This window comes from Rhamphochromis longiceps, linkage group LG19 (genome assembly GCF_057381845.1).
Source record: "Rhamphochromis longiceps isolate RC_006_pf linkage group LG19, R_longiceps_female_GT1.1, whole genome shotgun sequence".
Classification (NCBI taxonomy): Eukaryota; Metazoa; Chordata; class Actinopteri; order Cichliformes; family Cichlidae; genus Rhamphochromis; species Rhamphochromis longiceps.
Window position 1 is genome coordinate 5,047,375 of NC_140575.1, and position 20,360 is coordinate 5,067,734.

The following is a 20,360-nucleotide window of genomic DNA, read 5'->3' on the forward strand; positions in this document are numbered from 1 at the left end:
TCTGTGTTTCAAGGTTCAGTTTTGTTTACATTTGTGTATAACCACATATAAGCTCCAGGTTGTACTTCAGCAAAATGCCAAGAAAAAGTCAAAGGTCGCAGTCCCAGAAGCTTAGATGGCAAAAGCAGAAAGAACAGGTGAATGTTTCTCAGAGCAGTGAGCAGGTAAAGGTGTGTGTTTCAACTTTTCCCAGCACAGAAGTACAGAGCAGTGTTCAGACAGCCACAGTGTCTTATGCAGATGTGGTAAAGAGAAGTGTTCCCTCAGTATCTGTCCCAGAGCCTGAAGTTATGCAGGTAATACATATTGAACCCCAGGTAACTGTACAAACACAGCATGATGGAGAGACAGCCACAGTGTCTTATGCAGATGTGGTAAAGAGAAGTGTTCCCTCAGTATCTGTCCCAGAGCCTGAAGTTATGCAGCTAATCCAGACTAAACCCCAGCTAACTGTACAAACACAGCATGATGGACAAGCTCCAGGACAGTCTCATGTACAGGTTACAAACAGTGAAAGTCGTCCACGAGTGAGTAGCGTCTGTGCTTCCCGAAGCCAGGCCGCTCCTAGGTATGGAAAGTACCGGAATCAGCAATGCATGGCTAACAGTTTGGTTTTCCTGTCATTCTTACACGAGGATGAATTTATTACCAGAGCAGATCTAAACCGTGTGTTGGACAAAGGCCATGCCGTCTATTCAGATGCCAGACTGAGGTTTGTGAACAGCGTGTTTCTAGCCTGCGATGAACTTCCCTCAGTTGTTACCAGCCGCAGACACGAGTATCAAGTCGACATGTCTCAGTTTGCTCATTACGGCACATTTGATGGTACAGATCACTTTCCGAGCCTTGAACAGGGACTACAGTGTTTGGCTTCAGACGTTCGCTATGCTTTGCTAGTCATGGGAGGAACAGTCATCGCTGTTAGCAGGCTGACTTCAGGTGAATATGCATATTTTGACCCTCACCCACGTAAGTCTACTGGTATGCCATTGTCGCTAAGTGTAAGTGGTGGAACTGCAGTTATGTTGAAATTCACACGTCTTAATGACATGATTGACAGGATCAAACGTTTGTACAGAATGTTCAGCATCGCACCAAGCTGCACTTATGAGCTACAGCCCATCGAGTTTCACAGTGAAAACGCTGCTGACCAAAGAGATGCTAATCAAACCACCGAATACAGACAAACAGCTACAAGTGCACCAGCACCAGCTTTAAATGAACGTGTTCATGAATTAAACTCCGAAATATACACTGAGCAGACACGGAAACCTGTGACCAAAGATTTAACCAGTGAAGTAATGTCATCCAGAGTTGATTCTTCAAATGAGACAGCTGCTCCCAGAAATAAACATCATCCTTCTGATTATTTTGAAAAGGAAACCTCTGCATCTTCTGTGAGAGAAACTCAGGTAACACCAGATTCTGTTCCTCAGAATGATTCAAACAGTGCCTCCAGTTCAACTAAGATAACAGAGGAACTCTCAGATAAACTGCTGAAACGTAATAAACAGGAAAGGCAAAAAATGAGGAGAAGATTATTAGCCCAAGAAAAAGTACCACAGAGAAAGGAAAATCAGAAGACGAAAGAAAGGCAGATGTACAGGTTTGATGAAAGCTTCAAGACAAAGAAAAAAAACTCAACTAAGAAGTGTAATGATCCTGATCACAGACATAAAAGGAGTCTGTACAAAAATGAGCTGTATAAATTAAATGCTACCTATAAGGAGAAACACAGAGAACATTTGAGAAAGATATATAGAGAAAGTGCTAAAATTAGAGAGAGAAAAAGAGAACGTGTCATAAGGACATATAGAGACAATCCCCTATTCAGAGAAAAGCAGAAGGAACGTATAAGAAGAATATACAGAACTTGTGCTGGATTCAGAGAGAAACATAAAGCTTACATGAGGTCATATGTATATAACCTATATAAAAAAAGCAAAGATTTTAAACAGAAAAAACGATCTTATATGACAAAGCGGTATGGAGAAGAAAAACAATTTCAGCAACAACACAAGGGCAATATGAGAGAACGAATGAGAGTAAAATATTGGAACAGTTTTTCTTTCAGACAGATGCATAATATCAGATGTGCAATGAATATAAAACGGAAATATCGCCAGATGCATCGACCAGCTGAGAGTTTACAGTGTCATCCAGAGAACACTTTAATGAATGAGGCCATATCTCGTTTCAGATCTAACATTAAGTCAGCACCATCTTATGTTTGTACTGTTTGTCTAAAAGCTTCTTTTCCTAATCAGGTGAAAATCTGCAAAAGAGAAAATTACTCAAAACACCAGACTGTAGCTCATCAGTGCCTAACTGGTAAATTTGTTCATGTGTGTGATGAAGCATGTCATGATCACTGCAGCTTTCCTGTTGAGAGAAAAAAAGAGTATATTTGTCACACGTGTCACAGTTCCCTCAAAAGTGGATGCATGCCCAGGCTTGCTGCTGTTAATGGTTTAGAACTGCAGGATATTCCAGCTGAACTGTGTGATCTCAACATTCTGGAGAGACATCTGATTGCCAAATGCATACCATTTGCTAAGATTATTCCTCTTCCAAAGGGGAGACAGAGACTCATACGTGGTAATGTGGTGTGTGTACCATCTGAGGTCCAACAAACAGTTGACAGTTTACCGAGGATCAGAAGCCAATCACAGATCATGAGGATAAAGCTGAAAAGACGACTGTGCTACAAAGGCCATCAGCTGTTCCAGACTGTCACCTGGTCTAAACTCATTCAAGCTCTGCGTAAACTGAAACAAATTCATCCACAGTACACAGATATTGTTATCAGAGATGATGCATTGCTTTGTGATCCAACGTTACCTGATGATGACAGCAGTGATGAAGCCAGCATGGCAAGTGATGATTATAATGAAGCAGATTTAATGGAAATTGACAACTATGAAAAAGATGCCCTTTTGTGTGAAAGTGAGTCTCAAAGTGACCAAGATATTAATATGCAATCCTGTGATGAACAACCAGAGGAACAAAATCCAGATGAACCAGAAAGTGATTTGAACAATGGAGGTTTTGCTCTAGAAAGTTGTCTGCAGCCTGTTGACATTTCAGAAGAGATTCTCTGTTTCACTGATAACACATATTGTGTGGCTCCTGCAGAAAGAAACAATCCTGTTAGCTTCTTCAGAACTCCTCATTTGGAAGCCATGGCATTTCCTGTGCAGTTTCCTACTGGTCAGAATACACTTGATGAAAAGAGACGTCTCAAGCTCACACCGAGTGCATACTTCAAGTCAAGGCTTTTCAACATTGATGCAAGATTTGCTAAAGACACAAATTACCTGTTTTTCTCACAGTTTGTCACTGAAATACACTTGGCTAATTCTAGCATGACAATACAGCTAAGGAAAGGTAAAACTATGACGAAAGATGGACGCAAAATCACATCAGGAATGTTACAAAGTAAGACAGAAGTAGAGAAGCTGGTAAGAAATAAAGATGCAATCAGATTTATGCAGCCACTCAGAGGAACTCCAGCTTACTGGCAGAAAACTACCAGAGATCTATTCAGCATGGTTCGCCAAATAGGAACACCTCAGTTCTTTGTCACTTTCTCTGCTGCTGAGATGAGATGGCCTGAAGTGATTCAAGCAATAAAGAGACAGCAAGGTGAAGAGGTTGATTTTGAAGCCCTGGACTGGTCAGAAAAGTGTGAAATTCTAAGATCAAATCCAGTAACCACCATGCGAATGTTTGATAAACGTGTTGAGGCTTTGTTCAGAGATTTGCTTTTTTCTCCTGCACAGCCCCTTGGTGAGATCATTGATTACTTTTACAGAGTTGAGTTCCAGCACAGAGGTAGTCCACATATACACATGTTGCTGTGGATTCGAGAAAAGGTAGAAGCAGATGTGGATGATGACCAAACTGTCTGTGACTTTGTGGACAGATACATCTCAGCTCAACTCCCTGATCCAGAAAAACAACCTGAACTGCACAAAAAAGTCACTGAGCTACAAAAGCACAGCAAAAACCACACAAAGACATGCTTTAAGAGTGTGAACTCTGGTTGTAGATTTGGGTTTCCCAAACCACCAGCCACAAGAACAATGATTGTGAGACAGGATGAGGATTCAGACACTGAAGCTGCAAAAGCCAAACTCAGACCTTTGTTGAACCTGCTGAAGGAACCTGAAGCTGCTTCCCTCACCATAGAGCAGATTCTGTCACGATGCAACTTAACAATGAATGAGTATGAACAATGCCTCCAAGACATAAACAAGAAAACAGCTCTGATTCTGAAACGTGACCCAAATGAGTGTTGGATCAACAATTACAACCCAGACCTGCTTGAAGCCTGGAACTCTAATTTAGATGTCTCATTCATTTTGAATGCCTATTCATGTATAGAATACCTCTGTAAATATATAACAAAGAAAGAATCTGGCCTCTCTGAATACCTGAAGACAGTTATTGACAACTCTGATAAGAACACCGTCAATGAATGTGATGAAATGAGAGCTGTGATGCAAGCTTACTCAAAAAAGAGAGAAATCAGCGCACAGGAGTGTGTGACTCGAGTCTGTGGCCTAAAAATGAAAAAATGTTCCCGCAGTGTTGTATTTGTACCAACAGATGATAACCCAGTAAAAATGAGTCGGCCCATGAGCTTCCTGGAAAGCACAACACACGACAGTTGTAATATTTGGATGACAAGTTTGAGTGATAAATACAAATGCAGACCTGAGACCCCAGAATATGAGGAAATGTCACTGGCTGATTTTGCTGCCTTGTGCAGGTTGGTGAGTGGTCCAAATGAAGGAAAAGATGTGCTTCCTCTTCTAAACCAGCTTGGATTTGTACAAAGGCGAAAGAATGATAAACCAGCTATAATCAGATATTACCACTGTTCACAGGAAAAAGATCCTGAGCAATATTATGGTCGACTGTTGAGACTTTACCTTCCACACAGATCAGAGCAGGAACTGAAACCACAAGGGTTCCAAACCTATCAGTCCTTCTACAACTCAGGTTTTGTACGACTTCCATGTTCAGACCACAGTGAGTCTGTGAAAAGGGTTGTGAAAAGAAATAAAGACAAGTATGAGAAGAACTCTGAGGATATTGAGAGTGCACTGGAAGAGTTTGAACAAAATAGGGATGTTGTGATTGATGAATGGTGTAATCTTGCTCCTGAATCTGAAGTTGTGAGGCTGCAATGCGATGAGAATCTTCCTGAGAGACATTCTGATGATGAGAACGAACAGGAGAATGTTCCCGACTACAGTCGTCAGTCTGATGCTGTAACAAAGATCAGAGCCGTCAGAGAACAACCTGCAGTAGATCCAGCCGTGGTACGTGTAATGTATCAGAATCTGAACCAGAAGCAGGCCTGCGTGTTCTATGCCATAAGAGACTGGTGTATTCAGCGAGTTTGTGGTTTGAACCCAGATCCATTTTTCTTCTATATCAACGGTGGTGCAGGAACTGGAAAGTCACATCTGATTAAGTGTATTCATTCTGAAGCATCAAAGATCCTGAGCAGACTGCCTGCTAATGCAGAAGAAGCTGACATATCAAATCCAACTGTTTTACTGACTTCATTTACCGGTACAGCAGCTTTTTCTATCAGTGGCTCTACGTTACATTCTCTACTGAAACTACCCAGGAGTCTGAAACCACCCATTCAAGGACTTGGTAACCAACTGGATGAAGTCAGATCTGAGCTGATGAATGCTGAAATTATTGTTATTGATGAGATTTCAATGGTTTCAAAACCCCTTTTTGCTTATGTGGATGCAAGACTGAAACAAATCAAAGGCACTCAGAGACCTTTTGGTGGAATGTCAGTTTTAGCTGTTGGAGATTTTTACCAGCTGCCACCAGTGCGACAGTCTAAACCTCTCTGTGTTTACGATCCAGAACAGATTGACCTATGGCAGGAGCATTTTCAGATGATCACTCTAACCGAGATCATGCGTCAGAAAGATGATGTGGCCTTTGCAGAGATGCTGAACAGGATTAGAGTCAAAGAAAAGACAGATGAGCTTTCTCAGTGCGACAGAGATTTGTTGTCACAGGCTGTGACTGCACCAGAAGAATGTCCAACTGAGGTCTTACACATTTATGCCACCAACAAGAATGTGGAATCCCACAACACAGATACCCTGAAGAAGCTTCATTCAAACATCATAATCATCAATGCAGACGATTTCCAGAAGGATAAATGTACAGGCAGAATGGAACGAAGAGACAAACCATTTACAGGTGGGCGAAATGATTTACCTGACACTCTGAATGTTGCTGAAGGAGCTCGAGTCATGCTGACCAGAAACTTGGACACACTAAACGGTTTAGTCAACGGTGCTTTTGGTATACTGGTAAAGGTGGTGAGATCTGAAAATGATGGACACATAATTAAACTGGGGCTCAGGATGGACAACCGGCAGCCTATGAGACACAACCGCAGTGCTAATGCAGCATCTGATGATCTTGTTTACATTGAGAGAGCAGAGGAGAGTCTGAAGTTTAAAGGAGCAGTACGCAGACAGTTTCCTGTAAAGCTAGCATTCGCTTGCACAATTCACAAAACTCAGGGTCTTACAACACAGACAGCTGTAGTTTCAATGAAGAACATTTTTGAACCAGGTATGGCTTATGTTGCTCTCAGCAGGGTGACGTCTCTCAGTGGACTCTATTTGCAGGACTTGGATGAGAAAAAGATTTACGCCAATCCTGAGGTAACTGCAGCGCTCCAAACCATGAGACAAGCCAGTGTTGAGGAAATGATGCCTCTTCTTCAGGTCAGAGAAACAGCCAGCAGACTTGACACTCTTACACTGATCCATCACAATACGGAGGGTTTGCCATCTCACATCAGTGACATCAAGAGTCATCATGAAATGTGTTTAGCAGATGTTTTGTGTCTCACTGAGTCTCACCTTCAAGGCTCCTTTGTTGCAGACAGTCTTCATTTGGACGGCTACACCATGTTCAAACGCAACAGACATGTGTCCTACACAAACTTTCCTCACATGGCCAGCAGAAGTGGTGGGGGAGTTGTTGTGTATTTGAGGAATCATTTTCAGGTTCAGGTAAAACAGTATCTGCATAATGTCACTGATCTTGAGTTTTTAGTGTTGAAGGTTCAGGCTCCATTCCCTGCACTCATTGCTGTTGTGTACAGACCCCCTGACTACAGTTTGACACCATTCATGCAAAACCTGGTAAGTCTTTTAGATTCACTTGAAATAATGGACTGTCACCCAATCATTGTGTGTGGAGATTTTAATGAGAACCAGTTGCAGAGTGGAAGAAAACAGATTCTGGAGCAGTTTCAGTCGAGAGGGTATTCACAGCTGATCACTTCTGCCACTACAGACAAGAACACCCTGCTTGACCTCATTTTTATTTCTCAGCCACAGAAATGTCTGTATTCAGGTGTTCTGAGATCATATTACAGTTACCACAACCCTGTCTTTTGTGTCCTGTCCTCGAGCCAATCATGAAGTCGTCTGGTGAGTTTTGAAACAATTACAGATCATGTTTGTTACAGAGTTTACTGATTGTAGAGCATGAAAAAGATTTTTCATTGAAAAAAGGGTCTTCCCTACTCTGTCTGTCAGAAGACCCTTTCTTATTGCAATGTTATTAATCATTTCACCAAATCATTGCTGAACTTCATGCAGAGCAGAGAACATCTGCTATCATGCACCTCTGATCTGAAATGTGCTGCAACATTTATTAAACCAACATCATTTCTTTTATTCTCATGTTTTAAATGACTAAATCTTTTTACTGTGACGTATGTAGCTCAACAAACGAGATCTTCCCCTCCAAGGGCTTGAAAATATGAAATAGTAAATAAATAAATCCCACCTAAATGCAGGTATTTATTATGGGTCACATGAATAAATACAGACAATTATATTTTCTTGATTATAGTAGCTTTTGTAGAATCAAAAGTTTTTGTGATGAATGAGTTTTTGCTTATCATGTTTTACAGGTAAAAAATGTCAAAAGTTATAAACTATCTTTACGCTACCAGAGATGTCTATAATGATACATTATGTAGAGAAAAACATTAGTACAGCTTACAGAATATGTATAAAAACTGATTTAGAAGTAAATGGATAGTTTTCTGAAAGTTCCCGACTACAGTTTAACACCACCCACCCAGATCAGCCCCCAAGTGTCTATGTAATGCTGGTATGGTGTGTGAGTTTGACTTGGCCTTTATCCGGGTGGGTTTGGGTTTGGGTGGATAAAGGCCAAGTCAGAATTCTCTGAGCAGCTGGAAAAAGCTGCTAATAAACAAAGACATCAAAAAGTGTGGGCTTTAGGTGTAGCCCCCGCTTTCTGATGCACTAATTAGACTTAGTAACCGACACCCCATACCAGCATTACATAGACACTTGGGGGCTGAGCTGGGTGGGTGGTGTTATAAGCACGTGTTTTGTTAGATATATTTTTTCAGACACCATCTTCATGAACTGCTGAGCCAAACCTGATCCATCAGTGCTGGACTGCACAGATAACTACATGCCACAAGGAGACTGCTGTGTTATGAATTGCCATACCAGTGTGTCTTCAATGGAGAAGATGACACACCCATCACCTGACCTCCTGCCTGATCTGGAGACCATCATCATGCTACCACACTACACACCTCTGAGACCATCAATGATGACTCATACTGAGAAAACTGTATTTCCTGTCAGAGATGCTCAGTGATCCTCAGAGCAGAGAGAGGTATCATTCTTTATCTTTGATAAAAAAAAATGTCAGTTTTTAATTCAATTAATTAATTAAAATCCTGTTTATTGCATAAATAATTCCACACTCAAATGATTATACTTGTTGACACTTTTTGAGTTTTAATTCACATTATGGATTACAAATCTATGCTTTTTCTACTCTGTCTCTCTGTGCAGGTATTGCTGTCTTCTGAGTTCTTCCGTGTCCCAACTGAGGCCTTCAAACCTCATTGCAGAGCTCATGTCTTTCCTCACCATCATGTGAGTGTGAGATTGCTCTGGATTCTGGTTATGTGGCCTGCAGCACCTATAAGGTATTTCAACATTGTTCATTGTATAACTTATTTGTAGTTTTTAGGGTTTCTACAGACAAAAAAAATGTTCCTTTTTCTGTATTTTTTAGAACAAGCTCGTCCAGTGTGCCTGCATTCCAGCTTCTTAGACTCTACGCAAGTGGACAGAGTATCAGTGTTTGGCCACTCTTACAGACACTGACTTCTGTCAATTCACTTCTACTGATCGGGCACCTCACTCCAGGAAGACAGAGGGCTGCAAGCCTGTCATCATTTCCAGTGTGGCTTTGTATTCTTGGGGTAGCATCAGATTTTTCCCACAAATATTCAAAGGTAACACTTGTTTTAAGCTTAGTTATTAAATCAAAAGTCTTCCCTTGTGTCATGTCTGTGAAGGTTCTCATGATGTCCTTTGATGTAGTCTCTCTCTTCACTTGCATACCCACTACAGAGGCAGTGGAGACTGTCAGAAAACGACTGCAAGAAGACAGCTCCTTGGAAGACAGGACCAACTTCACACCCGATCAGATGTGCACACTGTTAGACCTCTGCCTCACCACTACATATTTCAAATACAACGAGGGTTTCTACAGGCAAAAACATGGCTGTGCCATGGGCTCCCCCGTGTCACCTATTGTAGCCAACCTTTACATGGAGGAAGTGGAAAGGAAGGCTCTTGGCTCTTTCAAAGGAAGAGTACCCAGCCACTGGTACAGATATGTAGACGACACCTGGGTCAAAATCAAAAGGCAAGAAGTGGAATCCTTCACTGCGCACATTAACGCCGTGGATAAAAACATCAAGTTCACCAGGGAAGACACAAAGGACGACTGTTTGCTTTTCCTGGACTGCGCTGTGCACATTGAAGAGAACGGCAAACTCAACATTGAAGTTTACCGGAAGCCCACACACACGGACCAGTACCTCCTCTTTGACTTCCATCACCCTCTGGAACACAAACTTGGAGTAATTAGGACACATCCCTCCCCCCCGGGCAGAACATGTTCCCTCTAAGCCTGAAGGGAAAAAGAAGGAACACACACATGTAAAGGAAGCACTCAAAACGTGTGGCTATCCTAATTGGGCGTTGATAAAGTCAGCAAAGATGCACAGAAAAGAACATCAGATACCAGCGAGGGAGGATAAGAAAGACAGATGCAACAACATTGTCATCCCCTATGTACTAATTAGACTTAGTAACCGACACCCCATACCAGCATTACATAGACACTAGGGGGCTGAGCTGGGTGGGTGGTGTTAAAAGCACTTGTTTTGTAGATATATTTTTTCAGACACGGCACAGTCTCCTTTGTGGCAAAACCTTCAAACTTCACCATCCTCAGCTGAAACAACAACATCTTAACACCATCTTCATGAACTGCTGAGCCAAACTTGATCCATCAGTGCTGGACTGCACAGATAACTACATGCCACAAGGAGACTGCTGTGTTATGAACTGCCATACCAGTGTGTCTTCAATGGAGAAGATGACACACCCATCACCTGACCTCCTGCCTGATCTGGAGACCATCATCATGCTGCCACACTACACACCTCTGAGACCATCAATGATGACTCATACTGAGGAAACTGTATTTCCTGTCAGAGATGCTCAGTGATCCTCAGAGCAGAGAGCGGTATGATTCTTTATCTTTGATAAAAAAAATGTCAGTGTTTTTTAATTCAATTAATTAATTTAAATCCTGTTTATTGCATAAATAATTCCACACTCAAATGATTATACTTGTTGACACTTTTTGAGTTTTAATTCACATTATGGATTACAAATCTATGCTTTTTCTACTCTGTCTCTCTGTGCAGGTATTGCTGTCTTCTGAGTTCTTCAGTGTTCCAACTGAGACATTCAAACCTCACTGCAGAGCTCATGTCTTTCCTCACCATCATGTGAGTGTGAGATTGCTCTGGATTCTGGTTATATGGCCTGCAGCACCTATAAGGTATTTCAATATTGTTCATTGTATAACTTATTTGTAGTTTTTAGGCCTTAACACAAATAAAATGTTCCTTTTTCTGTATTTTTTAGAATAAGCTCGTCCAGTGTGCCTGCATTCCAGCTTCACAGAAAAGAACATCAGACACCAGCGAGGGAGGATAAGAAAGACAGACACAACAACATTGTCATCCCCTATGTAGCCGGTGTATCAGAAAAACTCAGGAGAGTTTTCTCCAAATACGACATCCCAGTGTACTTCAGACCCAGTAACACACTCAGACAGAAACTGGTTCACCCGAAAGACAAAACTCCTAAACACAAACTTAACAATGTGGTGTACGCTGTACAGTGCAGCGAGGAATGCCCAGACTTCTACATCGGAGAGACCAAACAGCCACTTCACAAGCACATGGCACAACATAGAAGAGCCACCTCCACGGGACAAGACTCAGCAGTTCATCTGCATCTAAAGGACAAAGGTCAGTCTTTGAGGATGCCAATGTTCACATTTTGGACAGATGGAGGAGTGAAAGAAGCCATTTATGTCCACTGTGAGCGACCATCTTTAAACAGAGGCGGTGGTTTACGACACCAACTGTCTGCCATCTATAATCCAGTTTTGAGTTCCCTCCCCAGACACCGTAACGTCCTCCCCAGACACCGTAACGTCCACTCACATCCTGGGAGTGGGCGTGGGTGATTTCCTGACCTCAGGAAATCACATGATAGGGTGGGGCCAGGTTTCACAATGAGCTCACCCGAAACCCTGGCTGATTGGGACCCACACCCACTTTCACACCTTGGCTCATGTGATTAGGTAGAGGATCATCAGGGGGTTCTTTGTCCCTCTTTGGGGGGAAACTCCCACTGGGTTTAAATCTGGGACTCCCCACCAACTGACCCTTAGAACTGAAGAAGCTTCTCGGATGAGAGGTGAAACGTCTTCAAGGAACTCAAAGAAGTCCAGACGCTTTTCTTTCCAAGCTCCTTAGACTTCACTTGTGTTAATTACATTTTATTTGTTGTTGTTTTCTTTTAGATTTATATGCAGTGATTGGATGTGGTGGAGCTTTGTTAACCGTGTGGAAAACATCTGTTTGTGATGATATTTACAATGAGGCTTTAAGGTGACAGTTTCCATGTAATTTCAATCCTTTTACTAAGCAAAAACATGTTTGCAATTAACATATTTTTTCAGTTTTGTCTTTTGGATTTATGGTTAACATTCCTCTGTGACAGCAAATACTAAACTGGTCCAAGTAACCAGCATATCATTGGTCAAAGGCAAAAAGGACCACATGTCACACTAGCAATGAATTTTTGACTGTGTTTGTGTTAGTATAGAGTAGGTCTAACAGTGGTTTTCCACATCTGCTCTAATATATATAGATAATGGGTCAGACATATAAAGTCATTTTGAAAAGTTCATAAAGGTCATTTATATGTGTTCCTCTTTATCATTTTATATCAGGTCACACAGCTGACTTGAGTTTTGATCAGAGTAGAACCATAACATTCATGCTAATGGTTCTACTGTTTACAGTTACTTTATGATGGATTTCACCCTGGTCACAGCACTATGTGAAAAGCTGTTAGAGGTAAAGTTAAGCCAATTAATACATCATCATAAGTCACTCTCTAACGCAGGGCAGTGATTATTATTCACTGTAATTTATTCCACAACAATGTTCTTTATTTGATTCTTTAAATATGCACATCGATTGTTTAGCTCTGTGACTCTCCACACCTGAAATATATCACAATGTGGACTTCATTTCGACAGTATTTTGTAGATTGGTACCATATTTATCATCGAATCATCTTGTGCACTTATTAACTAAATGTTGTTTGTTTGTTTTTTTTGTTTGTTTGTTTGGGGGTTTTTTGTTGCCATTTTTACCTTTCACCAACTGTGTAAATTCTGCAATTTTACCTTGGTTTTGTTTCACATCAGTTTATCTGCTGGCTGGTATTCCTGTCTTCCTTCTCTCACCCCAACCGGTCGCAGCAGATGGCCGCCCCTCCCTGAGCCTGGTTCTGCTGGAGGTTTCTTCCTGTTAAAAGGGAGTTTTTCCTTCCCACTGTCGCCAAAGTGCTTGCTCATAGGGGGTCATATGTCATATGATTGTTGGGTTTTTCTCTGTATCTATGAAGCGCCTTAAGGCGACTTTTGTTGTGATTTGTTGCTATATAAATTGAATTGAATTGGTTTTCTTTCTTTTCTAATGTTTCTGGTCATTTTTCACAGTTAAACAAGTAACTTTGAGGTTACGTCATCGTTTTCAGCTGTTATCTGTATACATTTTTTTCCTAATAATTACATTTCTGCAAAATTATAGCAGTTCTGGTAAGTTGTAATATTTCTGCCAAGTTATTAATTTTTTAATAAATTATTACATTTCTGCTAAGTTGTAGCTTCTGGTAAACTACAACATTTCTGCTGAATTGTTATGTTTCTTCTAAGTTATTGCATTTCTGCTAAGTTATTACATTTTTGCTAACTTGATGTTCTTCTGCAAAGTTATTAAAATTTCAACAACTTTTTAAACACTGACTTTGATTTCTTCAGCTTCTTCAGCTATTTTCAACTATTTTCAGCAGACAGCTTCAGCTTTACAGTTTCCTCTAAGTGATTGCAGTTCTGCTAAGTTATTCCATTTTAGCAAAGTTCCTTTGCTTCTGCAAAGTTTTTACAATTTCTGCAACTTTTCAGCTTTTTCAGCTACTTTTTGCATACAGCTTCAGCTTTAAGCATCCACACTGCATTTTCGCAGGAAATGCAAATTTTTCTAGTTATTATTATTCTTAGGACTTCCGTACACTTTTCGCCGTAGAACTACTTCCACAATTTTCAGCCGATTTTCACCGTTCAAATTTTAAACTATTCAGCTATTTTTGCTAATGCCGGCTATGACTTTTGCTATTTTTAACTATTATACTTTTTAAAATATTCCACTTTTTTCCTTTAATTTGTCCCATTGAAATGAATGGGAAACTTCAGCAATTCTGCTAAAATTTGCTTGTTTTTGAAACTTAACTACTTCCTCATACTTTCACCTAGAACAACCATTCAAATTTTAAAATGTTCACAAATTATTGGGCTATTCAGGTATGATTCAGCTTTTTCAAATCTTTTACTGTTTTACTTTTATGCCTCTTAAAGTTTTGAGTTGCAAAATTGTGATTTTTCACAAAATACATGCGTTGTTATGGTTGCTATGCTCTTGGCTTCCAGTGTGCCACTGAAGCTTTTGCAGTCTTCTCTTCATGTCCGAACAACTGTTTGCTACTTGCTCAATATTCACTCAACTTCCACAAATTATACATCAAAACGTAGGTATTTTTGCTGGCTTTCAGAAAATGTCACTATCATTGTTGTGGTATTCATAGAACTTTCGCAAATCTCCTCAGACTAACACAAGGTCAGAAAACTCTCCATATAAAGTCAATGGAGAGTTTGTTCAAAATCACGGCTGGATTTCTGTAATGAGAGGCATATTCGAATCGTCATATCTCCTTAACGAAGCAAAGTTAAGACATGAGGCTTGTCCCCGAATATCTTCAGACACCCCTGACGCTCACAATTCAAGAATTTCTTTCTCACCTATTACCGTTCTGAAATGAGTTGGACTTGTTTGAGGGTAGGAAATTTGTCCTTCGCTCAGATTTCTTCAGATTTCAAAGTCTGGAAATGAACCACTTTTTTCTCTCGTCATAACTTTTTGTTGGATTTCCACGGAGACCTGAAAATTTCCATGATTGTTCACCAAAGCCTGCTGTCTCTTACGGTGAAAGAATGATATCGATACTCCAAATAGATTTCAAGTTACAAAGCGTTGTTTGAGGGCAAGTCAAGGCAGTTTTTGCTTCGCTCTACTCAGTTATGGTGCATTAGAAGTCAAATATCTTTAATAATTCATATTTTAATGATAAATTGTTAACACTGGAAGATTCCCCCATGTCTTCTGAACAAAACGGTGTAAGAATGACCGTTCTAGCCCCTACGGTTAGGAAATTATGGTCATTTGTTTGAGGGGAGTCGTCACTATGAGAAATGGACTGCAATAATCCTGTGCCTCTCTCTGCTGCGTGTGTAAAAAGATGCACCTTTTTTGGCGGGAAAACGTAAACAGCCACTCTGATTGGTGGATTTAAATTCGGCAGCTCTCTCCCTCTGTGTCTGTCTGTGTGTGTGTGTGTGTGTGTGTGTGTGTGTGTGTGTGTGTGTGTGTGTGTGTGTGTGTTTAGTGGGAGAGAGAGGACCCTGCCCTTATTTGGCAGCATGTCATTGTAGGATTTAAATTGAATATAGTTAGACTGATTGACTGGATTAGAGCCTGTGTTTGTGTGTCCCTCTCTGCATTTCTGTTTCAATATGCCTCCATATTTGTAATTTTGTAAGTTATTGCTAAATCATAGTATTTCTGGTACTTTTCGGTACTTGTGCTAAATACAGTATTTCTGCTAAATTATAGTATTTCTGCTTTTTATACTATTTGTGCTAAATTATAATATTTCTGCTTTTTATACTATTTGTGCTAAATTATAATATTTCTGCTTTTTATACTATTTGTGCTAAATTATAATATTTCTGCTTTTTATACTATTTGTGCTAAAACATAGTATTTCTACTAAATGTAGTATTTATGCTTAATCATACTATTTCTGCTTTTTATAGGATTTGTGCCTAATATAGTATTTCTGCTTTTTATAGGATTTGTGCTTAATATAGTATTTCTGCTAAATTATAGTATTTCTGCTTTTTATAAGATTTGTGCTTAATATAGTATTTCTGCTAAATGTAGTATTTATGCTTAATCATACTATTTCTGCTTTTCATAGTATTTGTGCTTAATATAGTATTTCTGCTAAATTTAGTATTTCTGATTAATTATAGTTTTTCTACTAAATCATAGTACAGTATTTCTGCTTTTTATGGGATTTGTGCTAAAACAAAGTATTTCTACTAAATGTAGTATTTGTGCTTAATCATACCATTTCTGCTTTTTATAGGATTTGTGCTTAATATAGTATTTCTGCTAAATTATAGTATTTCTGCCAAATTATAATATTTGTGCTAAAACATAGTCTCAATTTAAAATTACAATATTCATAGTTCATCACAGTGTCTCTGGTAAATCACAATATTTCTGCTCTGTTGTACTATTTTTCTAAATCATAGTGTTTCTGTAATGTTTAAGTATTTTTGGCTAAATATATTCTTTCTGTTATCTTATACTATTTCTCCTAAATTCTTGTATTTTTGAGAAGTTATCATGTTTCTGGTAAGTTACAATATTTCTGCTAAATTCTGCTATGCTATTGTATTTCTGCCAAGTATTATGTTTCCTCTAAGATATTGCAGTTCTGCTAAGTTATTCCATTTTAGCAAACTTCTTTTGCTTCTGCAAAGTTTTTACAATTTCTGCAACTTTTCAGCTTTTTCAGCTACTTTTTGCATACAGCTTCAGCTTTAAGCATCCACACTGCATTTTCGCAGGAAATGCAAATTTTTCTAGTTGGGTGGATGCCGTAGGCATCCACACTATTGAGATCCTGTTTCTCTTTATTCTTTATCCTTTATTATTCTAGTTGCTCCGTTTCTTTGCCGCTTAACTACTCCCTCAGTTTTCAGCCGATTTTTACCATTCAAACTCTAAACTGTTCTGCTATTTCTGCTTTCGACTGCTATATCTTTTGGTACTTATTACTATTATACTTTTTAAAATATTACACTTTTTTCCTTTAATTTGTCCCATTGAAATGAATGGGAAACTTCTACAATTCTGCTAAAACTTGCTTGTCTTTGAAACTTAACTACTTCCTCATACTTTCACCTAGAAACTCCATTCAAACTTTAAAACGTTCTCAGATGATTGGGCTATTCCTGTGTGATTCAGCTTTTTCATATCTGTTACCGTTTTCATGTAATGACTCTTTAAGTTTTCAGTTACAACTTTGTGATTTTTCAGAAAATACATGTGTTGCTATGGTTGCTATGCAATTAACTCCCACTGCACACTCGTCCGTTCTGAATTTTCTCTTCATGTCTGAACAACTCCTTGCTACTCGCTCAATTTCCACTCAACTTCCACAAATTATACATCAAAACGTAGGTATTTTTGCTGGCTTTAAGACAGTGTCACTATAATTATTGTGAGAGTTACGTTTTTTTCACAATTTGCCTCGAAGTGACACATGGTCTAAAAACTCCCCATTCAAAGTCTATGGGGAGGTTGTGAAACTCAGAGCTGAAATACTGAAACTGAAGGCATTTTCAAATCGTCATATCTCCTTAACGAAGCAAAGTTAAGACATGAGGCTTGTCCCTGTATATCTTCAGACACTCCTGACACTCACAATTCAAGAATTATTTTCTCACCTATTACCGTTCTGAGATGAGTTAGACTTGTTTGAGGGGTGGAAATCTGTCCTCCTCTCATTTTTCAAATTCCGAAAATGAAGCCGTTTCTTCTCTCGTCATATCTCCGCGACGGAGATACAAAGAGCTATGTAAATCGCAGTCAAAGTACACCAAAGTCCGCTGATTCACCCAGTGCAAGAATTATGCTTCTATCCCACCTAGTTTTTGAGTTACACGACGTTTTGTAACTCCAAAAAACGGCGTTTTTCGCGTCTCACCGCGATCTAATTCTGACTCCTCATCACCCTTTTTTTCAAAGCGCCCGCCCCCTTAGAGGTGGCGCGATTGGTAATGACACCGCTCTTCAGACCAGAGGTCGTGGGTTCGATTCCACCTTGGCCCACATGTTTTTTTTTTAACTACAAATTTATACACTATCACAGACCGGTAATTCATATTGATAATTTATTACAATTCTGCAAAGTTTAATGATTTTAGCAGCTTTTCTAATATGGACCTCAGATTCTGGTTAACAGTCTATGGCAGAAATACATACAAGTACACAGCCTGATGAAGCAGACAGAAGCAGTACCTCTGATTGGTTCCGCAGTTTCACCTCTTATCAGCACAAATCTCACCCTCTTCTGCTGTTTTCACCTCTTTTCTGCTAATTTGAGCTTCTGTTCCACAGTGCACTCAGCCTCTTCTGCTGTTTTCATTAGAATTTTAAGCTTTTCCACCTTTTTTCAGTTACGTGAGAACCAGTTTGGCTCAATGAGTAGCTGAAAAATATCAGCCTCTTCTGCTGTTTTAGCAGGATTTCAGAGTTCAGCTTTTTCACTTGTTTTAAGCACAAATTTCAGTTTCTTTACCTCATTTCACAACAAAGTTCTTCCTCTTCACCTCTTTTCTGCTAATTTGAGCTGCTGCTCCACAGTGCACATTTTCCCTCTCATCATATCTTTGCTTGTGACCAGAACTCATTTGGCTCAGAGGGTAGGGCATCTGTCGTGAGACCCGGTGGCAGAGGTTCGAATCCTACCTGTGACAGCTGCTACACATGTTCACTGCTTGCATGCGCTCTGCTTTCTTGACACTCTCCAGTGTGTCATTACACATACAGCCATCTTCAGCAAGCACTTCTGCTTCTACACTTCTTTTCAACTCGGCTTTTTGCTTCTTTACCTCTTTTCAGCAGAAATTATTCCTCTTCACCTCTTTTCTGCTAATTAGAGCTCCTGCTCCACAGTGCACTTAGCCTCTTCTGCTGTTTTCATTAGAATTTTAAGCTTTTCCACCTTTTTTCAGTTACGTGAGAACCAGTTTGGCTCAGTGAGTAGCTGAAAAATATCAGCCTCTACTACTGTTTTAGCAGGATTTCAGAGTTCAGCTTTTTCACTTGTTTTAAGCACAAATTTCAGTTTCTTTACCTCATTTCACAACAAAGTTCTTCCTCTTCACCTCTTTTCTGCTAATTTGAGCTTCTGCTCCACAGTGCACATTTTCTCTCTCATCATATATTTGCTTGAGACCAGAACTCATTTGGCTCAGAGGGTAGGGCAGCTGCCGTGAGACCCGGGGGCAGAGTTTCGAATCCTACCTGTGACAGTTGCTACACATGTTCCCTGCTTGCATGCGCTCTGCTTTCTTGACACTCTCCAGTGTGTCATTACACATACAGCCATCTTCAGCAAGCACTTCTACACCTCTTTTCAACTCATCTTTTTGCTTCTTTACCTCTTTTCAGCAGAACTTCTTCTGATTCACCTCTTTTCTGCTAAATGTTTAGCCTTTTCACCTCTTATTAGCACAATACTAAGCAGCTTCTGCTAATTTCACCAGAATTGTCAGTCTCTCCACCTCTTCTTTGTAAGAATCAGTTTGGTCCAGTAAGGTGAGACGCCGCCTATAGATCAGAAAGGCCAGGTTCGAATCTCGCTCAGGGCAATGTTTTTTGTTTTTTCAACTTTTTCTGCTTTTTTCAGCAGAAATCTTCAGCGTAAGGCATCCACACAGCATTTTCGCAGGAAATGCAATTTTTTCTAGTCCTTTATTATTCTAGTTGCTCCGTTTCTTTGCCGCTTAACTACTCCCTCAGTTTTTAGCCGATTTTTACCATTCAAACTCTAAACTGTTCTGCTATTTCTGCTTTCGACTGCTATATCTTTTGGTACTTATTACTATTATACTTTTTAAAATATTACACTTTTTTCCTTTAATTTGTCCCATTGAAATGAATGGGAAACTTCTACAATTCTGCTAAAACTTGCTTGTCTTTGAAACTTAACTACTTCCTCATACTTTCACCTAGAAACTCCATTCAAACTTTAAAACGTTCTCAGATGATTGGGCTATTCCTGTGTGATTCAGCTTTTTCATATCTGTTACCGTTTTCATGTAATGACTCTTTAAGTTTTCAGTTACAACTTTGTGATTTTTCAGAAAATACATGTGTTGCTATGGTTGCTATGCAATTAACTCCCACTGCACACTCGTCCGTTCTGAATTTTCTCTTCATGTCTGAACAACTCCTTGCTACTCGCTCAATTTCCACTCAACTTCCACAAATTATACATCAAAACGTAGGTATTTTTGCTGGCTTTAAGACAGTGTCACTATAATTATTGTGAGAGTTACGTTTTTTTCACAATTTGCCTCGAAGTGACACATGGTCTAAAAACTCCCCATTCAAAGTCTATGGGGAGGTTGTGAAACTCAGAGCTGAAATACTGAAACTGAAGGCATTTTCAAATCGTCATATCTCCTTAACGAAGCAAAGTTAAGACATGAGGCTTGTCCCTGTATATCTTCAGACACTCCTGACACTCACAATTCAAGAATTATTTTCTCACCTATTACCGTTCTGAGATGAGTTAGACTTGTTTGAGGGGTGGAAATCTGTCCTCCTCTCATTTTTCAAATTCCGAAAATGAAGCCGTTTCTTCTCTCGTCATATCTCCGCGACGGAGATACAAAGAGCTATGTAAATCGCAGTCAAAGTACACCAAAGTCCGCTG

At 39.7% G+C, this 20,360-nt stretch overlaps 1 protein-coding gene across 1 annotated transcript in view; it reads left to right on the forward strand.

The window, feature by feature from the left end:
* The window catches only part of heatr5a (HEAT repeat containing 5a), a 94,058-nt gene that overhangs the window by 38,377 nt on the left and 35,321 nt on the right, over positions 1 to 20,360 (forward strand). The gene's annotated exons all lie outside the window — the stretch shown is intronic.